Genomic DNA, 19750 nt, shown 5'->3' with positions numbered 1-19750 from the left:
GGCCAGGTCAATTAGAAAGGCCTGCTCGCTGAAGTGTTTTAGGAAGCGTTTGACAGTGATGAGGGGTGGTTGTTTGACCGTGGACCCATTACGGATGCAGGAAATGAGGCAGTGATCGCTGAAATCCTGGTTGAAGACAGTGGAGGTGTTTTTAAGGGGCAGGTTTGTCAGGATGATATCTATGAGGGTGGCCGTTTTTCAGATTTAGGGTTGTACCTGGTAGATTCCATAATAATTTGTGTGAGATTGAGGGCATCTAGCTTAGATTGTAGGATGGCCGGGGTGTTAAGCATATCCCAGTTTAGGTCACCTAACAGTACAAACTCTGAAGATAAATGGGGGGCAATTAATTCACATATGGTGTCTAGGGCACAGCGGGGGGCTTGGGGTGGTCTATTACAAGCGGCAACAGTGAGAGACTTATTTCTGTAAATCTGGATTTTTAAAAGTAGAAGCTCGAACTGTTTGGGCACAGACCTAGATAGCATGACATAACTCTACAGGCTATCTCTGCAGTAGCTTGCAACTCCACCGCCTTTGGCAGTTCTATCTTGGCGGAAAATGCTGTAATTGGGGATGTACATTCCCGCATTTTTGGTGGCCTTCCTAAGCCAGGATTCAGACCTGGCTAGGACATCAGGGTTGGTGGAGTGTGCTAAAGCAGTGAATAAAACAAACTTAGGGAGGAGGCTTATAATGTTAACATGCATGAAACCAAGGCTTTTACAGTTACAGAAGTCAACAAATGATAGCGCCTGGGGAATAGGAGTGGAACTAGGGGCTACAGGGCCTGGGTTAACCTCTACATCACCAGAGGAACAGAGGAGATGTAGGATAAGGGTAAGGCTAAAGGCTATAAGAACTGGTCGACTAGTGCGTTGGGGACAGAGAATAGAAGGAGCAGATTTATGGGCGTGGTAGAATAGATTCAAGGCATGATGTTACAGACAAGGGTATGGTAGGATGTGAGTGCAGTGGAGAAAAACCTAGGCGTTGAGTGACGATGAGAGAGGTTTCATCTCTGAAGGGACAAGTTAAGCCAGGTGAGGTCTCCGCATGTGTGTGGGGTTGGACGAAAGAGCTATCTAAGGCATTTTGAGTGGGACTGAAGGCTCTACAGTGACATAAAACAGTAAAAACTACCCAAGACAGCAGGCATATTGACATTAGAGAAATATTGACATTAGAGAGAGGCATAAAGCAATCACAGGTGTTGATCATTAGAGCTAAGACGACAATGGGTAAATGGCAAAGAATGGGCAGAGCGGGTCAGTTTGGTACATACAGGACCAGATTTCGAGGCTGGGGCCGATAGGTAAACAAAATAAGGTACTGTGTTATTGAAACAGTCCAGGGGGCATCAGCTGTGTAGCCAAGTGATCATAGGGTCAAAAGAGCAGCAATAGGTGAGTCAGGGTGTTGTTCGGTAATCACTGCTACACTAGGCGAGCAGGGGACAAAGCGTTCACAAAAGCTAGCGGGCCGGGGCTAGTAGCTGGTTCTTCGGCAACATCGAAACAAAATAGCCTGTTGAGACCACATCGGGCGATCACGTCGGCAGTCCAGTTGTGATGGATCGGCGGGGCTCCGTGTCGACAATAAAGGGTCGAGGCCAATTGGCAAAGGAGGTATTGTAGCCCTAGAATTAGCTGGTATATGGGCCTAGCTCGAGGCAAGCTCAAGGCTAGCTGGTGCTTGCTTCGGAACAGGGGGTTAGCTAACAGTAGCCACTTGTTTGCAGCTAGCTAGCTGCGATGATCCAGAGAAATTATCCGGTGTAAGGATCCAGAGCTGCAGGAATCCGGTGATATGGTCGAGAGAAGCAGTCCAATATGCTCTGGGTTGATATCGCGCTGTGCCGCTAAACACGGCTGCTAGAATCTTGACTAGAACCAAAAAATTTGATCATATTACTCCAGTTCTAGCCTCTCTACACTGGCTTCCTGTTAAGGCAAGGGCTGATTTCAAGGTTTTACTGATAACCTACAAAGCATTACATGGGCTTGCTCCTACCTATCTTTCCGATTTGGTCCTGCCGTACATACCTACACGTACGCTATGATTACAAGACGCAGGCCTCCTGACTGTCCCTAGAATTTCTAAGCAAACAGCTGGAGGCAGGGCTTTCTCCTATAGAGCTCCATTTTTATGGAATGGTCTGCCTATCTATGTGAGAGACGCAGACTCGGTCTCAACCTTTAAGTCTTTATTGAAGACTCATCTCTTCAGTAGGTCCTATGATTGAATGTAGTCTGGCCCAGGAGTGTGAAGGTGAACGGAAAGGCACTGGAGCAACGAACCACCCTTGCTGTCTCTGCCTGGGCGGTTCCCCTCTCTCCACTGGGATTCTCTGCCCCTAACCCTAAGGGCTGAGTCACTGGCTTACTGGTGCTCTTCCATGCCGTCCCTAGGACGGGTGCGTCACTTGAGTGGGTTGAGTCTCTGACGTGATCTGCCTGTCTGGGTTGGCGCCCCCCCTTGGGTTGTGCCGTGGTGGAGATCTGTGTGGGCTATACCCTGTCTTGTCTCAGGATGGTAAGTTGGTGGTTGAAGATATCCCTCTAGTGGTGTGGGGGCTGTGCTTTGGCAAAAAGGGTGGGGTTATATCCTGCCTGTTTGGCCCTGTGCGGCGTTATCGTCGGATGGGGCCACAGTGTCTCCCGACCCCTCCTGTCTCAGCCTCCAGTATTTATGCTGCAGTAGTTTATGTGTCGGGGGGCTAGTGTCAGTCTGTTATATCTGGAGTGTTTCTCCTGTCTTATCCGGTGTCCTGTATGAATTTAAGTATGCTCTCTCTAATTCTCTCTCTCTTTCTCTCTTTCTTTCTCTCTTTCTCTCTTTCTATCTTTCTCTCTCTCGGAGGACCTGAGCCCTAGGACCATGCCTCAGGACTACCTGGCCTGATGACTCCTTGCTGTCGCCAGTCCACCTGGCCGTGCTGCTGCTCCAGTTTCAACTGTTCTGCCAGCGGCTATGGAACCCTGACCTGTTCGCTGGACGTGCTACCTGTCCCAGGCCTGCTGTTTTCAACTCTCTAGAGACAGCAGGAGCGGTAGAGATACTCTGAATGATCGGCTATGAAAAGCCAACTGACATTTACTCCTGAGGTGCTGACCTGTTGCACCCTCGACAACCACTGTGATTATTATTATTTGACCCTGCTGGTCATCTATGAACATTTGAACATCTTGGCCATGTTCTGTTATAATCTCCACCCGGCACAGCCAGAAGAGGACTGGCCACCCCTCATAGCCTGGTTCCTCTCTAGGTTTCTTCCTAGGTTCTGGCCTTTCTAGGGAGTTGTTCCTAGCCACCGTGCTTCTACACCTGCATTGCTTGCTGTTTTGGGTTTTAGGCTGGGTTTCTGTACAGCACTTTGAGATATCAGCTGATGTAAGAAGGGCTTTGTAATAAATTTGATTTGAAATTTGATTTGACAGGGAAAAAAGAGGACCGCTAGCCGTGGCTAACAAAGACTAGTAGCTAGTTAGCTGGCTAGCTCCTGATGGAAGTTCCAGGAATAAAAATAGCAGATCCGTGCCACATTGGGTGAGGCGGGTTGCAGGAAAGTATATTTAGTTCGTAGATAGAAAGTGAGATTAAGATATATACGAAAAAGACCGGCTATTTACACAGGAAAAGACAAAAGACAAAAACAGAGACAGATACACATGTCCTACTGCAGCGCCATCTTGGAAAAATATATCTTCTTGAACTACACTGTTGGGAAGTAAGCATTTCACTGTAAGGCCTACACTTGTTGTATTCAGCGCATGTGACAAATAATGTTTGATTTGATTTGATTTACTGGAAATCTGTGATTTTCAGCTTACAGTAGGCCATAAGTATACAGCAGATCTCCGATTGTCCTCACTTTGATTATGCTGTAACAACAAAATAAAGGCGGCAGGTAGCCTAGTGGTTAGAGCCTTGGGCCAGTAACCGAAAAGTTGTTGGGGATCGAGTCCCCCAGCTGACAAGGTAAAAATCTGTCATTCTTCTCCAGAACAAGGCAGTTAACCCAATGTACCTAGGCTGTCATTGTACATAAAAATGTGTTCTTAACTGACTTGCCAAGTTTTTTTTTGCTGTTGTTGTTTTTTTATATTTTATTATTTTATTCTAAGAGAAACATAGACTACAATTAGGGTGTGGAAATGTTAGGATTATTTTTCTCTTACTGTAGTACTGTAGCTTACTCCCGTCCAGTCACATCACACAGCACCTGAGTAGTGCAGAGGTCTAAGACACTGCATTGCAGTGCAAACTGCATTGCTACAGATGCTGGTTCAATACTGGTGCCTGCTGTGCCTGGGAGACCCATGAGGCAACTGTAGGCTTCTGGTTCTCTCCCTCTAAAAACAGAAAGAAATCATTATAAACAACAAACCTTTTCTCACTCACTTTACATTGTTTGAAAACTGAATAATTTCCAAAATATCATTATTTTTTAAACAAAGCGATTATTATTATTATTAATTATTATATAATTATATAAAAGTCCCTTAGATATTAGCGCAGATATATTAGTAACCCTGTTTTTCACAAGTGTAGCAGGCTGTGAATTCTGCAAACCATGTTTCTAGGATGGGCTTTTAGCAGGACAATCTATATTGGTCATATTGGTCATGGCTCCCAAGTGGCACACAATGGGATTGCCTTGCAATTCTCCAGCTTCATCCACTGAGATTGCGGTGGGCGCACAAGGTTCAAGGCAGGAGGACAAGGGGCACGGGACGGGCCGCAGAGCTGCGCACAGAAGACGGACCTAGCCCATGGGGAAGGGGGAGGAGTCAGCACCCCACTGGGTAGCACAGAGTAACACTTTAAGGGGCGTTTCACTAATAATGGCGCTGACTAGGGAAACGTTCCCGCTCTTCTTAGTGCCAGTCTGCACGTTCAAACTAAAACAATGTAACTAATAATGGCATGAAAAACGCCCCTTTAGATATGAATTCGGAGGGCAGAAAATATTTAAATATTAAAGCATTGGACCTCTCACTAAAGGCGTCAGTCGAAAGTTATACTTAAATCCGAACTGGATTTAACGAAAAATGACATGGAAAAGCGCACATTTGTCAATCCCAAACTCTAAAAGTAATTGGAAAGGTAGATACTGTCACGCCCTGACCATAGTTTGCTTTGTATGTTTCTATGTTTTGTTTGGTCAGGGTGTGATCTGAGTGGGCATTCTATGTTGTATGTCTAGTTTGTCTATTTCTATGTGTTTGGCCTGATATGGTTCTCAATCAGAGGCAGGTGTTTGTCGTTGTCTCTGATTGGGAACCATATTTAGGTAGCCTGTTTTGTATTGTGGGTTGTTGGTGATTGTTCCTGTTCCTGTGTCTTTTTGTATGTCACCATACGTGACTGTTGCGTTTTCGTTCGTTTGTCCGTTTATTGTTTTGTTTTTTGTTTTCAAGTTTTCTAATTAAAATGGATAATCATCACGCTGCATTTTGGTCCTCCGATCCTTCTTACTACTCCTCCTCAGATGAGGAGGACGACGATCTTGACAGATACAAATTATTTGTGACATTGTGGTTACAATAAATAATGTAAAATAGATGTGAACAAGATGCTATGTTTTTATTTACAGTAGTGATGGACAGCTGGAGGAATTTTGTATTTCTTCATCAAAATCTTTATGCTTTCGTCAATAAAATAATGAGAAAAAAGACATTCAAAATTCAGATGTTTATTTAAACTACATTTTTTGGTCTAGAGCAAGGCGTTATTTACGGAGAGTCAGGCGGAGGAGAGGGCGAGGAATGAGATGGAGTCACAATCCATGCCAGTCACACCTGTGAGCTCTTGAACTCCGCCTCCGACAGGCAGAGTCAACATACCTGGCATGTTCGTCAGGTCGTCGGTTCACCCTGACATTTCCATTCCTCTTCTGACAACAGAGCTAGAACAACTGCTCATCAGGCACAGCAAGGGCCGTCCGGACCGTTATGCTGTTCTGCTATTCCAAGGATGTGTAACCGAAGAGAGATACCACGAGTGGACACAGAATACCAACTGGGATGGATCCGAGGCAAATGTGAGTTACCATTGAACCTCCTAAGTGTTCATCATTAATACTGTACCTCAGAAGTTTCTGTCCATGACTGATGCAACCCGAAAAAGCATTAAAGACAGAGTTAATGATTACTTGAGGTTACCAAGAAAGTCTAGACATGGCTTGCTCTCCCTTATGTAAGGAATTAGGCACATTACCATGTTTACTACAGTATGTACTGTAGGCTATGTTTACTTGTCAGACTGCACAGTAGCCTAATAAACAAATGCAGGGGGCTTCTATCATCAAAATGCTTTATTATCCAAATGTTTAAAGTGCGCGTTGACGACCTCATACAACCGCAAAATGTCGGATAGAGCATATACTGTACAGTACTTGATTTCTTCATCAGCATCTTTATGCTTTTGTTAATAAAATAATGATAAAAATGCTCCTTCAAAATGCATATGTTTATTTAGTTATGGATCCATAACGATTTACTATGGGAATACATATCACTGAATGACAGAAATATTGGAACAAAGTAGACTAATGAAGGTAAACAAATTGTTGTTTACTGGAAAATACTCTTCCAAACACACATGGTCACCTTGTACAGCGCCATTATGGCTATTAGCAGGGCTATTAGCAGTACAATAGACTTGCCTAGAAGGAGGGTAGGGGGAGAATTCTATTGTCAAATGTATTTCTTAGTTAGGTTGGCTATATCAGTGCAGTGGTCTGAGGCACTGCATCTCATTGCAAGAGGCATCACCACAGTCCCTGGTTTGAAACCAGGCTGTATCACATCCGACCGTGATTGGGAGTCCAATAGGGCGGCGCACAATTCGCCCAGCGTAATCCGGGTTAGGAGAAGGTTTGGCTGGCTGGGATTTTCCTTGTCCAAAAAATAGGCATGGTGGGCTTATGGTTTCTCTCCCTCTAAAAACAGAAATAAATATTTTGGCCTTTATTCAGATTACAATCGCTCACCTCAAAAATATCATTATATAGCCTACCCGCTGTAGTCAACTATTTCAGCACCGTTTCGCGCTGCTCTGAGACAAGCATGGAGAAATGAAAATGTTAAATTATATTCCATGATATTCATAAGATATATGTGTTGACTGAATATAAGCAAGTGATGTCTGCTAAATAATCAAGTTTATGGCACAATCATATAGCCTCGGCACCTACATAAAGCTAAGTGAGTCACTTATTCATGGCTTTGGATCAAAATAAATAAGTACCAACATTCTTTCTGATAGTCTTTAATAAAGAAATGTTTGGGTTATTCTGACCTGGACACCATGTACAGTATAATAATAGCCCATTATGGGCTATTAACAGGACAATATACACTTACCAACACCTCTCTGTATTTTGATACTTTGTGCAATGCAATTGATCAGCATTAAAAACTTTGTGGCTTGGGACTCCCAAGTGGGGCAGTGAGTTGATACAGATGCTGGTTCGATACCCATGCCGGCCGCCACCGGGAGACCCATGAGGCAACTTTTGGTTTCTCTCCCTCTAAAAACAGAAATAAATAATTCTAAATAACAAACTAGCTTTATTTACAAATTCGTGAGAATGTCTCACCCCATCATCAAGAATGGCTTTTTCTCGCTCGCACTAAGTTAAATGAAAACAAAAGAATTTCCAAACTATTGTTAATTTTTAAAAACAAAAGCTATTATTATTTTTATTATTATAATTAATTAATTTAGAATTATATAAAAGCCCCTTAAATATTTTCACAGATCAGATTTGCCCTAACAAAAATGCCCCTGAGATATTAATTTAGAATCCTCCAATCCTCTAAATGTAATTATTGGCGGAGAGTCGTCCCCACTTCACAGTCGCCCCCACTTCACAGTAGAAGCATCAAACAAGGTTCTAAAGACTGTTGACATCTAGTGGAAGCCTTAGGAAGTGCAATATGACCCCATAGACACTGTATATTAGAAAGGCAATGAGTTGAAAAACTACAAACCTCAGAATTCCCACTTCCTGGTTGGATTTTTCTCAGGTTTTTCCCTGCCATATGAGTTATGTTATACTCACAGACATCATTCAAACAGTTTTAGAAACGTCAGAGTGTTTTCTATCCAAATCTACTAATTATATGCATATTCTAGCTTTTATGGCTGAGTAGCAGGCAGATTAATTTGGGTACGCTTTTCATCCAAAATTCCCAATGCAACATTAATCTAGTGGGAATACCGGAGGGAGAGGAGGGCCCAAGAACGTCGGAGTTCATGGCCGAGCTGCTTCAGGAGCTGCTCGGTCTGGAGGAGAAGCCGCTGCTAGACCGGGCCCACCGCACCCTGCGTAGCAGACCCCGGGATGGAGAACCCCCGTGACCATTTGTCATCAGGGTGGATTTCTTTCACGTCCGCAATGACATACTGAGGAGATCGGGAGAAGCATCTCCTCTGCTCTACAAGGGTAAAAGAGTCTCGATAATTGCGGACTACACCACGGCTGTGGCTAAGAAGCGGGCTAGCTTTGGAGATATGAAGCGCCAGCTACACGCCTGCCCGAGTGTGAAGTTCGGCCTCATCTACCCTGCGGTTCTGAGACTGACTTTACCAGACGTCTTCACGCACAGATTCGAGGACGCGGCTTTAGCGGCAGATTTCATCAACAAGAACGTGAAAGTGGCTGTTGTACCACATGGTGTGGAATAAATAGTTGGTTAGCTGGTCTTCATAGCAGGCTAGTTAGCAGGCCGGCTGGCAGACTGGTTGGCTAGCGAAGCCAACTTTGCTGGGTTCACAACACTTGAATGTCATTCTCTTTTATTAAAAATAAAATAAAATCCAACCCATGTTGCCGCCTCTAATGCCGATATCTGGCTGTTTTCATGGTTCTGTCATAGTTTTACCATTTTTATTGCTCTCAAACCTCTCTTATCCGAGGTTAGTTTTCCGTAGACTCTGCTGGGGACCAATCTATGTATGTTTGGTTTACTCTGGTTAAATGGTCACAAATCTCAGGTAGCACAGAGTAAGTGTTACCATGCTTTGCTCTAAACTTTTTTGTATTTAGGGTTTTGCTTGCATCTCAGTTGGGGAGATGCTTCGGCAAGGGAGATTGTGAGGGAAGGGGATTTCCCTCTATTTGTATATAGTTTTTATATGTTTTTTGTGCTTTGTCGCTTGTATTCGTTTTTAAAATTTGCGCTATTAAGTTCAACTAAGATCTTTAGTTTACATTGTACCTTGTCCTTTACATGTCCTATCTCTCTTAAGACATGACTTAGCCTAGTGTAGCTCATCCAGCTGGACGGAATGGCTTTAATTTTCTTACTTGGAACTGCAGGGGCATAAATAACCCAGTTAAACATAGTAAGGTGATACACCACCTTCATCAATTGAATGCTCACATAATCTTTCTCCAAGAAACTCATCTGATGGTATCACAACACTCAAGTCTTGGGATGGGTGGGTCAGGTGTTCAATTCCTCATTTCAGAGTAAGGCAAGAGGGATGGCTATTTTACTTCACAGATTGGTACCTTTTACATGTTCTAATGTGATCGCAGATCCCCATGGTAGATACATCATTGTCAGTGGTAGGCTGCTCAATAGGAATGTATTTCTTCTTAATATTTATGCTCCTAATTGGGACAATGGTGATTTAAAAAAAAACGGTTTTCTCTACACTCAACGATATGTCTTCCCATATGTTGATCTTAGGTGGTGACTTTAACTTTAACACATTTGGATCGATCCTCCACTAAACCTACTACCTTGTCAACCTCAGCTAGAGTTGTCTGAACCTTTATGCTTGAAGTCACAGTTTCAGACCCTTGGAGAATGTTTAATCCATCTGGAAAGCATACGTTTTTTTCTCATCGGTTCACCACACTTTTACGCACATAGACTACTTCCTTGTAGATGACCGACTTCTCCATTCCATATCTTAATGTTCATATAATCCAGTTGTTGTATCTGACCACGCCCCTGTTACAATGGAAGTGGTCTTTCAAACTGTTGACAATCTGCCACCACCTTGGCGGCTAAATACTCAACTGCTCAGTAATAAACTGTCAATTTTGTTTTGGGTCAAATTGACTTTTTCATGAGTACAAATAGAACCCCAAACATCTCTGCGTTTACTCTCTGGGAAACTCTGAAAGCTTATATCAGAGGTGTTATTATTTCCTACACCGCACATGAGAACAAACTGAAAAGGGATAGGCTGTCTAATTTAACACGCTGTATTGCCCATTTAGATGACATTTATGCATACATCATCTGGGATATCATTAGACCCTAGGGGGATCAATGATGAGTTCAAGAGATTTTACCAGTCTTTAAATACTTCTGAAAGTAAAGCGGATACATTGGAATCGGATGATTTCTTCCACTCACTTGCTGTGCCTTCTGTCAGCCGGGATTTGGTAAAAAAATGAGTGCAGCCGATCACTGTTGAAGAATTGTCTAATGCTGTCAAATCCCTTCAATCTGGGAGAAGCTCAAGGCCTGACGGCTACCCGGCAGAGTTTTATAAAAGGTTTCTCTCCAAAATAGCCCCTATTCTAATTGAAATGTACAATGAAGCATTTGTAAATGGTGCTCTCCCACAGACTCTCACTCAGGCAACTATTTGTCTTATTCTTAAAAAAACAGACCCTCTTGACTATGTGTCATACCATACATTTAGCCTGCTAAATGTTGACTATAAAATTCTGGCCAAACTCCTGGCAACACGTCTGGAAACAGTCCTCCCATCAATTATCTCTCAGGATCAAACAAGATTTATTAAAAATAGACACTCATTCTTCAATCTTCGATGATGATTTAATATTATATATAATCTTTCTGTCGCCAATGCCTCTGAAGCCATTATATCCCTGGATGTGGAGAAAGCGTTTGACCGGGTGGAATGGAAATACCTTTTTTACACTCTAAATAAATTTGGCTTTGGCTCCAAATACATGACTTGGATAAGACTTCTGTACACATCCCCTCAGGCCTCTATCAGGACTAAAAACACCCAATCAGATTGCTTCCCGTCCCTTACTGTTTGCCTTCGCCATAGAACCCCTTGCAATAGCACTTCGCTCCAACCCCCTCATCAAAGGTATAGTCAGATACGGACACGAACACAAACTGTCTTTATATGCAGATGATTTATTAGACACGTCCAACTTTTTTGTTTCTGTTCCTGATGCCCGTGCCACTTTCACATCCTTCAGTCACTTATCAGGGTATGAACTGAATCTCAGTAAAAGCGAATTGATGCCACTTAATATGGCACAAAGAATTCCCTTTTACATAACTTGCCATTTAAATTTGCTCATGTTTTATTTATCTCGGAGTACATGTTACAATCAGATTTGAAAACCATTTTCAAGCCAACTTTTCTCCTCTTTTAACCCGTACTAAGAACGATTTGGAATGCTGGTCTTTGCTACACCTCTCCTTAGTCGCAATAATTAATTATATTAAAATGAATACTCTCCCTAAATTCTTATATCTCTATCAGTGCCTACCGATTCTTCTTCCCAATACATTTTTCAAAAAGATCAACGGCCTAATTCTACCTTTTATATGGGACAAAAAGTTCCCTAGGATACGAAAACAGCTTTTGCAGAGGCCCAAACCAGACAGCCGTCTAGCGCTACCGGATTTCAGATTCTATTATTGGGCCACTAACCTTAGGATCATTCAGTACTGGTTGCAGAGCAGAGAGATATTCCCACCCCCAATTAGGCTAGAGATGGAGGCCGCCTCATCTATACCCGCATCATTTTCTTCCCTCGCTCACTCCTCCGTTACAGGCCCTTACTCCTCCTTCACCAGAAATATATGTCAAAACAACATTGAAGATCTGGAATCAATTTAGGCACCACTTTGGGTTTCAGACAACCTCTTCTTTGGCTCCGGTAGCCTCAAACCCAGCTTTTCCCCCATCTATGGTTGATGGTGCTTTCTCAACATGGTCTAGTCTCGGTATTAAAAGATTCTGAGTTCTCTGTATTAACAATACAGTTAGTAAGTTTGAACAAGTATCAGATAAATTTGGTCTCCCCAGACATAATTTCTTTAGGTTCTTACAGGTCCGGAGTTACGTTCACGGCATAGATCCAGGATTCCCCACCCTTCCTGGTGAAACACAGTTCAACATTTCTTATCCCACTTCCTACTCTGAAAGGCACCTTGTCAATAATCTATAGTCAAATTTGCTCACTACAAATCACCTCATTAAACAATATTAAATCCTCATGGGAGGAGGAACTGGGTGAGGAAATATCTGATGAACTATGGGAAGGGCCACTCAAAAGTGTGCATACGTCTTCTATTTGCGCTCGACACGGTCTCATTCAATGCAAACTCATTCATAGGGCCCACTGGACCAAAGCAAGACTATCCAAAATTTACAAGGATGTGAACCCTAATTGTGTACGATGTAACCAGTCTCCTGCTAATCATGTACACATGTTTTGGTGTTGCCCATCTCTTGTTGGTTTCTGGAAAGACATCTTAAACACACTCTCAGAATTAAGCGGCACACAGATCGAGCCAGAACCTTTTATTGCATTATTTGGGGTTTCCTTACCCACATTACAATTGACCAAAATGAATAAGGATGTAATTGCCTTTGTCACTTGTTTAGCGAAACGATTAATTTAACTTAGATATAAATCGTCTGCACCCCCTTCTCATGCTCTTTGGATTAAATCAGTTTTAAATTGCATAAAGTTGGAAAAGATTAAACACACACTCCATGGGTCTATAGACAAATTCTATGCAATGTAGGCTCCATTCTTTTTTTTTATGTTAAATTACTACATTTCCCTGCAGTTCCAGAGTGATGTATATTTATATATTGGTGATGTAAGAGGCCTGGTATGTGTATACACGACATCTCGGATGTTAACGACTGTATTATCTGTGCTTGTTGACCTGTAAGAACTGTATCTAAATATTTGTATTTTCTTGTCTTTTTATATGTTTGTCTCTCTCTTTGTTTTGCTGTATTGTTGTCTTTGATGTGTTGTTTCATATTAGCAATTATTTTGTAAATGCTGGTGTTGAAAATTCTATAAACAAAGTAATAAATAAACAATGAACCATAATCCCAGCACATAATGTTACTACCCTGCATGAATCTGCAGGTAGCTAACCAACCAGGTTCAATGTTGGTTATCTAATATTAGGCTATAAATATCAATGCAAATGGCTCTGAGATATGAATAATATTACTACACAGATCATACACATAATGTTAGCTAACTAGCTAACAGTACACTAACTTGAAATGAAAATTACTTTCTGGCAAAATTAGAAACGCGTAATATCTGAAAATGCAGTTAGCTAGACTCTCTTACCCGTATACATGGATGGACACCTCTCCCTCTCTCTCACAGATGCCATAGTTGACCTTAGTTTGAAGATGTAATCCGGAGACAGGTGTTTTATACAACACCCTTCTGTGTGTTCTCTTTTCGACTCCGTCTGCATATTTGCTATCAAACGCCAGATTTCAAAACTCGGTCCTCCAGAAAGTGAAGAGCAAGCAGTTCTATTATGTGATATCATTCAAAAAAGCAGTGTTAGAAAGGATTACCTACACATAGTGACCAACTCATATTATAGACAGAAGCTCAATACATGGCAGACCAATCCGAACTCATGTCTTGGCATGTCTAGCCCACTCATTATCTCAGACAATAATGGCTAGCGGGAAGGTTGCTGTCTTTTTATGTGGCTAAACCAACTAGGCTCGTAATTTAACAATTTTATTCATATTTACAGAAGTCATACAGTGTCTCCTGACCCCTCCTGTCTCAGCCTCCAGTATTTATGCTGCAGTAGTTTATGTGTCCGGGGGCTAGGGTCAGTTTGTTATATCTGGAGTACTTCTCCTGTCTTATCCGGTGTCCTGTGTGAATTTAAGTATGCTCTCTCTAATTCTCTCTTTCTCTCTCTCGGAGGACCTGAGCCCTAGGACCATGCCTCAGGACGACCTGGCATGATGACTCCTTGCTGTCCCCAGTCCACCTGGCCGTGCTGCTGCTCCACTTTCAACTGTTCTGCCTGCGGCTATGGAACCCTGACCTGTTCACCGGACGTGCTACCTGTCCCAGACTTGCTGTTTTCAACTCTCTAGAGACCGCAGGAGCGGTAGAGATACTCTGAATGATCGGCTAAGAAAAGCCAACTGACATTTACTCCTGAGGTGCTGACTTGCTGCACCCTCGACAACTACAGTGATTATTATTATTTGACCATGCTGGTCATTTATGAACATTTGAACATCTTGGCCATGTTCTGTTATAATCTTCACCCGGCACAGCCAGAAGAGGACTGGCCACCCCTCATAGCCTGGTTCCTCTCTAGGTTTCTTCCTAGGTTTTGGCCTTTCTAGGGAGTTTTTCCTAGCCACCTGCACCTGCATTGCTAGCCACCTGCATTGCTTGCTAGCACCTGCATTGCTTGCTGTTTGGGGTTTTAGGCTGGGTTGCTGTACAGCACTTGGAGATATCAGCTGATGTACGAAGGGCTATATAAATAAATTTGATTTGATTTGATTTATTAAGGCACAAGAAAGTTCACATTTCTCAGCAAGCATTTCTGGCCAAAAACACATTTTGAGGGGGAAAAACGGTTAAATTAAAATGGGGACTGTCTCCCTGTACAGGTGCACATGGTCATAGAGACAGTCCAGATGGAGGGTGTGATGGTGGGCCAGGTGTACATTGGGTTGCAGGGCACAGTCCTGGGAGAGGCTGGTGAGTGTTGGAGCTGGGGTGGGGATAGTCTGTGCTGGTGTCGCAGTCAGTGGGATGCTGTTCTGTGAGCTGGGCAGGGCTGGGGAGGCCTGGCTGGAAGGGGTGGCCTCCTCTGCTGTGTGAGTGCAGTGCACAGAGTGGTGATCTAGCTGCTCCTGCAGCCTGCCCTCTGTTCTCTTTCTCTCCTGCAGCTCCTCTCTTAGTGTGGTCAGTTCATTATACTGCTCTCCCTGTCTTGTTGTAAATCTATCACCTCCTTTGTTAGATAAGCCAGCTCTCTCTTGCTGGACGTTTTTTCAGCTGTGCTGCAAGGCTGTTGTCCTGTTCTGTGCGCACCTTGGTTAGGAGTTCCTCTAAGGTGTGGACGTCTGGTTGCTGTTTGCTCACACTCTCCCTGTGCAGGACCATCTCACTCTCCAGTTTGGTGAACTCATCCCTCATGGCAGCCATGGTGTTGAGGAGGGCCTGAGCCTTCTCTGTACTGAGGTGGTCACTCTCCTCCTAGGGCATGTCCTCCACTATGGTGGGAAGAGAGGTGCTGGATGTGCCTTTTTGGGTGGGGAGAGTGGGGGTGAGGGTGGTGCTGCTGGAGTTTCCCTTGTGGGAGGAGGTATAATTTTTATTTAATTTATTTACAATTTTAATCCCAGCCCCCGTCCACGCAGGAGGCTTTTTGCCTTTTGGTAGGCCGTCATTGTAAATAAGAATTTGTTCTTAATTGACTTGCCTAGTTAAATAAAGGTTAAATAAAATAAATCAATAAAATAAAGTTACAGGTGGTGTCCTATCTCTCTGTTCTCTCCTTAATCGCAAATAAAGTCTGTTTCAAACAGCCTAAGGTTACCTTGCACCATGACAGTCCCAGTCTTGTAGAGGTTGATTGTTATCATGGTACTGTCTGAGTCGTCTGCCTCTTTTACTTTCAGCTTCCACCCATTACAGATTCCCTCTTTCCTTTATGGATGGGTAGTGAGAGCAGACTGCTGAGCGCCATGAATTTGGCTGGTCAGTGAGAAAGATGAGATTACTCACATCACCGTTTTAATAGAGATCTTTTGTAGTTTCTGTTTAAAAGCTTTCCTCGTTGTGTAATTTTTTGCCTCTGGACGGTAGATAATGGACTCAGTGCTGAGGGGGAGGGGGGCCATGTAGTGACACACCCTCGACTCCTTGTCCGTCGACTCCCGGTGTCTGGGTGTCATTTCTGGGTGACAAACTTAGATTATGCTAGGAATCGACTCCAATGACTCCAAAGACTCATTATTTTTGCAACGGAGGGAACTAGTTGCATCATCTACTTTGAGAACAAACTCTCGCATCTTTCATTGCTAAGAAAGAGCGAGCTAGCGAGGGAGAGAGAGAGTGATAGATGGGAGTGGGACAGCCAGACATAGGTGTGTTGGCCAGCAGGCAGAAAGTCATAACTCTGCATCGTAATCGAAAGATATAGGCTATCGCAATGCTGTATTTCGAAATGTCTTGCGCATGTTCACTAAAGTAAGAGCTATCAATGAGTCGGCTAAGTTACTATACACGCAACAGACCGAAGACCAAACACACACTAGCGTTTTCATAGCTAAGAGAAAGAGCAGGTGAGCCATTGAGGGATAGAGAGGATAGGGGCAGGCAGACAGACTGTCGGAACCATGCGCGTAGGCTATATTTTGGTAATCTGTATCTCGCTATGTATTGTCTTGTAATGCCTTGTAAATTCACCTAAAGTATATTAAAGTATATATTAGGCTATCAATGAGTATGGCTAAGCTTTTCTTCATAGTGCTAGTGAATTGAAATTAAACATCTCCCAATGCATCAGTTTAATTAGGCCTAAATGTGCAATAAAAAGTATTGTGCCTGTAGCTTATTTAATAAACCCTGATTGGCTGACGATATACTAGGTCTGGGCTCTCCAACCTTGTTCCTGGAGAGCTACCTTCCTATAGGTTTTCGCTCCAACCCCAGTTGTAACTAACCAGATTCAGTTATTCAACGAGCTAATTATTGAATCAGATGTGCTAGATTAAGGTTGGAGTGAAAACCTACAGGATGGTAGCTTTCCATAAATGGGGTTGGAGGGCTATGTCCTAGGTAATAGATACCAAAGCAGGGTATCACCCCTCAACTTTTTGGAAATAGCAAGTTCACATTCTCATACATTAAAATCGGGTCAGCAGCTCAAATCAACAGAATGAGGTGCATTGTTATTAGAAAGGACGTCTACCATGTATCGGTAAAATAATGACTGTGATCACACTTCATCAATTTAAATATTATGGGGACATCTATACATTCAGAAGCCAAAGTTATCAGTGTAGCCTATGACGCTGAAATATCTTCAAGCCTACAATAAAAACCTCCAGGCTTCCGTTATGAGAGACAACTATATTTGAATTGTTTTTATATTACAGGGGGAAGTTTGGAAAAATGTATCCTGTGTGCATCATCCTCTCGAAAAAAAGCACATGCTTGGATAATAATTACAAAACCAACGTTTCTAGTAATACCCGTCCGAATAGGGCTGTAAAAATGGCAAAGAATAGGCTTATCAGTGTAATGCACCGTATCATCTCATGGGATCCGTAAAGGCTGCACACAGCAGAAATACTGTATGACTGAAATATTCTCGTTCCTACACATCACCTTCTATATTCAACCACAATAGGCATTTTATAGAAGTTGATGACCAAATAGGTAGCATGAAGCTCATGTCAGTCCTCTAGAACGCAAATGTGTCTTCCTACTAGGACTCTGCAATAATGAGGTAGTGTGTGCTCATCCGTTTCAACTTGTTTTTGGAGTCTTGTAAGAGTTGACTCCTTCGACTCCAACCACAGGAGTCAGAGTCGGAGTCAACTCCAAAAATCCTGGAGTCGTGCACCACTAGGAACATGGTGCCTGTGGGCTCTGCTGCACCTGTTGCTGCTCTGTTCTGCTGCTGCACCATGCCATGGCAACAGTTATTGTTTGTTTGCTACTGTTGCTAGCTAGCTCTAACTTAGTTTAAAAAAAAGTTAAAATAGTCACACACAAAAATTACAGAAGATGTGTGTAGAGTAGATCTGTAGAGTAGATGTGCTCCTTTTTGGTTTACTCACTCAGTTTGGCCGGTTGATGTAGGTGTATTAACTCCACTTGCTAGGTTTGTTCTAGCAAGGCTAGGTTTTTGTTGTGTAGCTGGCTAGGGACAGTCAAAACGTCTTAATTCGATGCAAAAAGTTAGTTTTTTTCCTATTTGATTGAACAGAGTTGGTCATTCTTGTCTTGAATTTTTTTAGATTTGAGTGTTTATCTCATTTTTAAAAAAAGAAAGAAATCAGGAGCTCACGCTGAGAATATCTGTAGCTCTCTGTAGCTCTCTCTCTCTTTTTTTCTCTCTCTCTCTCACACTTTCTCCCTCTCCCTCCTCTTCACCACCTCTCTCCATCTCTTTCTGTATCCCCCCTTTCTCCCTCCTCTACACCCCCCTCCTTTCCAAGTTCTCCATCTCTTTCTCTTTCTTTTTTTTCCTCATCTAAACTCAGTCTCAGAGCCACTGCTGTGTGGTGATGCAGCTGTTCCCCCCAAGGGCATACTGAAGCATGGCTGGCTTCATTTCACTGTGGTAATCGTTGAATTTAACCAGCCCTGTTCAATGGCGATGAGCAAATATTGTGACAGGCTTTCTGCTGCTTTCCCTCTGAGAATCAAGTGCACTCTAGTCTGAGGGTGACATATTCCACATCAATTATTCCAGACTTATTTTTCTTTGCCTTTATTCTTTTTGCATTATGCTTCTTGTTTTTCTTCTTGTGGTGCTGTTCCTCTTCTTCCTTTTTCTTCCATCTCCTTATTGTTCTTATCATTATTTAAGGCCCTGGCTGGAATCAGGCCCACAGTGGTGTAGTGAATTTGTTTTAGGTGAGGAAGCCCCCCCCCCCCCCCCCTCCCAAAACAATAGAAATTACATCATCATTTCTCTTCCAAAGTTTCTACCGACAGATGTAAATCAGGCCTTTGCATGAAATGCATCCTCCAAAAGCAAACATCTGCCTATGCTCACACATTATTGTCTCAATAAAATTTTATATTTTTAATACCGTCAAACACCAAGTTAGGCATACCTAATTTAAAAAACTGTCAATCATAAATGATAATTCTTCACCTTTTAGTGGTGAAATGTCCAAACTGCATGCCAATTATTTGATCTCAATCAGTTTCATGATAATATGCATTTAGATCTTCTTGAACTAAGCCTACTGTTTAGTGAGCAAATTAAAGATGATGGTGTTGACAAACTATAAGCCTTTCTTGTAGGCCTATTTTGTTTCAATCAAAGCATATATCCTGTCTAGTGATGCGCTGTTGAGTTTTAGCCACATGATCATTTTTGACTATTCAGCTTGAGATAAGAAATGACTGAGAACTGAGGAGGTGTTTTTGGTGCAACATATTATAGGCCCACTAAGCTATAGTATATGCTATTATACACAACATCTGGTTCTAATTCTGGATGTTGATTGGTTAAAACCGCATTCCAGCCCACAAGTTATCACCGGCTAAATCTATGACGTTGAAATGCCTATTTACTCTGTTCCATCTCACTGCGCAATCCACTGTCTCATCAGCCCTGCCAGGCAATTTATAAACTTGTTCTCCACTATAAAAATCATCTAGATATTATCTCTCATTTCTTTTAGACTAGCATTTGATTTTCAGCAGCGGAGATTTGTATGAACCTTGCTATAATGTCTCTCCAACATTTGCAACATTGTTTCAATACTGAAATTTGATTTCCAGCTCTCCCATACTAATGAACGTGTCGGGAGTTGGGACGAGACAGACAGGCGGTGTCATGTCTGCTCCTGCTCCTCACCCTCCGGCGTACGACGCCTCCAGAGTACTAACCACCGGTCTTGGGATTCATCATTACGCACACCTGACACTCATCATTACGCGCACCTGTGAATCATTACGATTCACACAATCATTACCTTCATAATTTCCACCCCTTTAAATCAA

Source organism: Salvelinus alpinus, chromosome 7 (genome assembly GCF_045679555.1).
Source record: "Salvelinus alpinus chromosome 7, SLU_Salpinus.1, whole genome shotgun sequence".
Taxonomy (NCBI): Eukaryota; Metazoa; Chordata; class Actinopteri; order Salmoniformes; family Salmonidae; genus Salvelinus; species Salvelinus alpinus.
The sequence above is the reverse complement of the archived record's forward strand: the minus strand, read 5'-3'. Positions refer to the sequence as shown.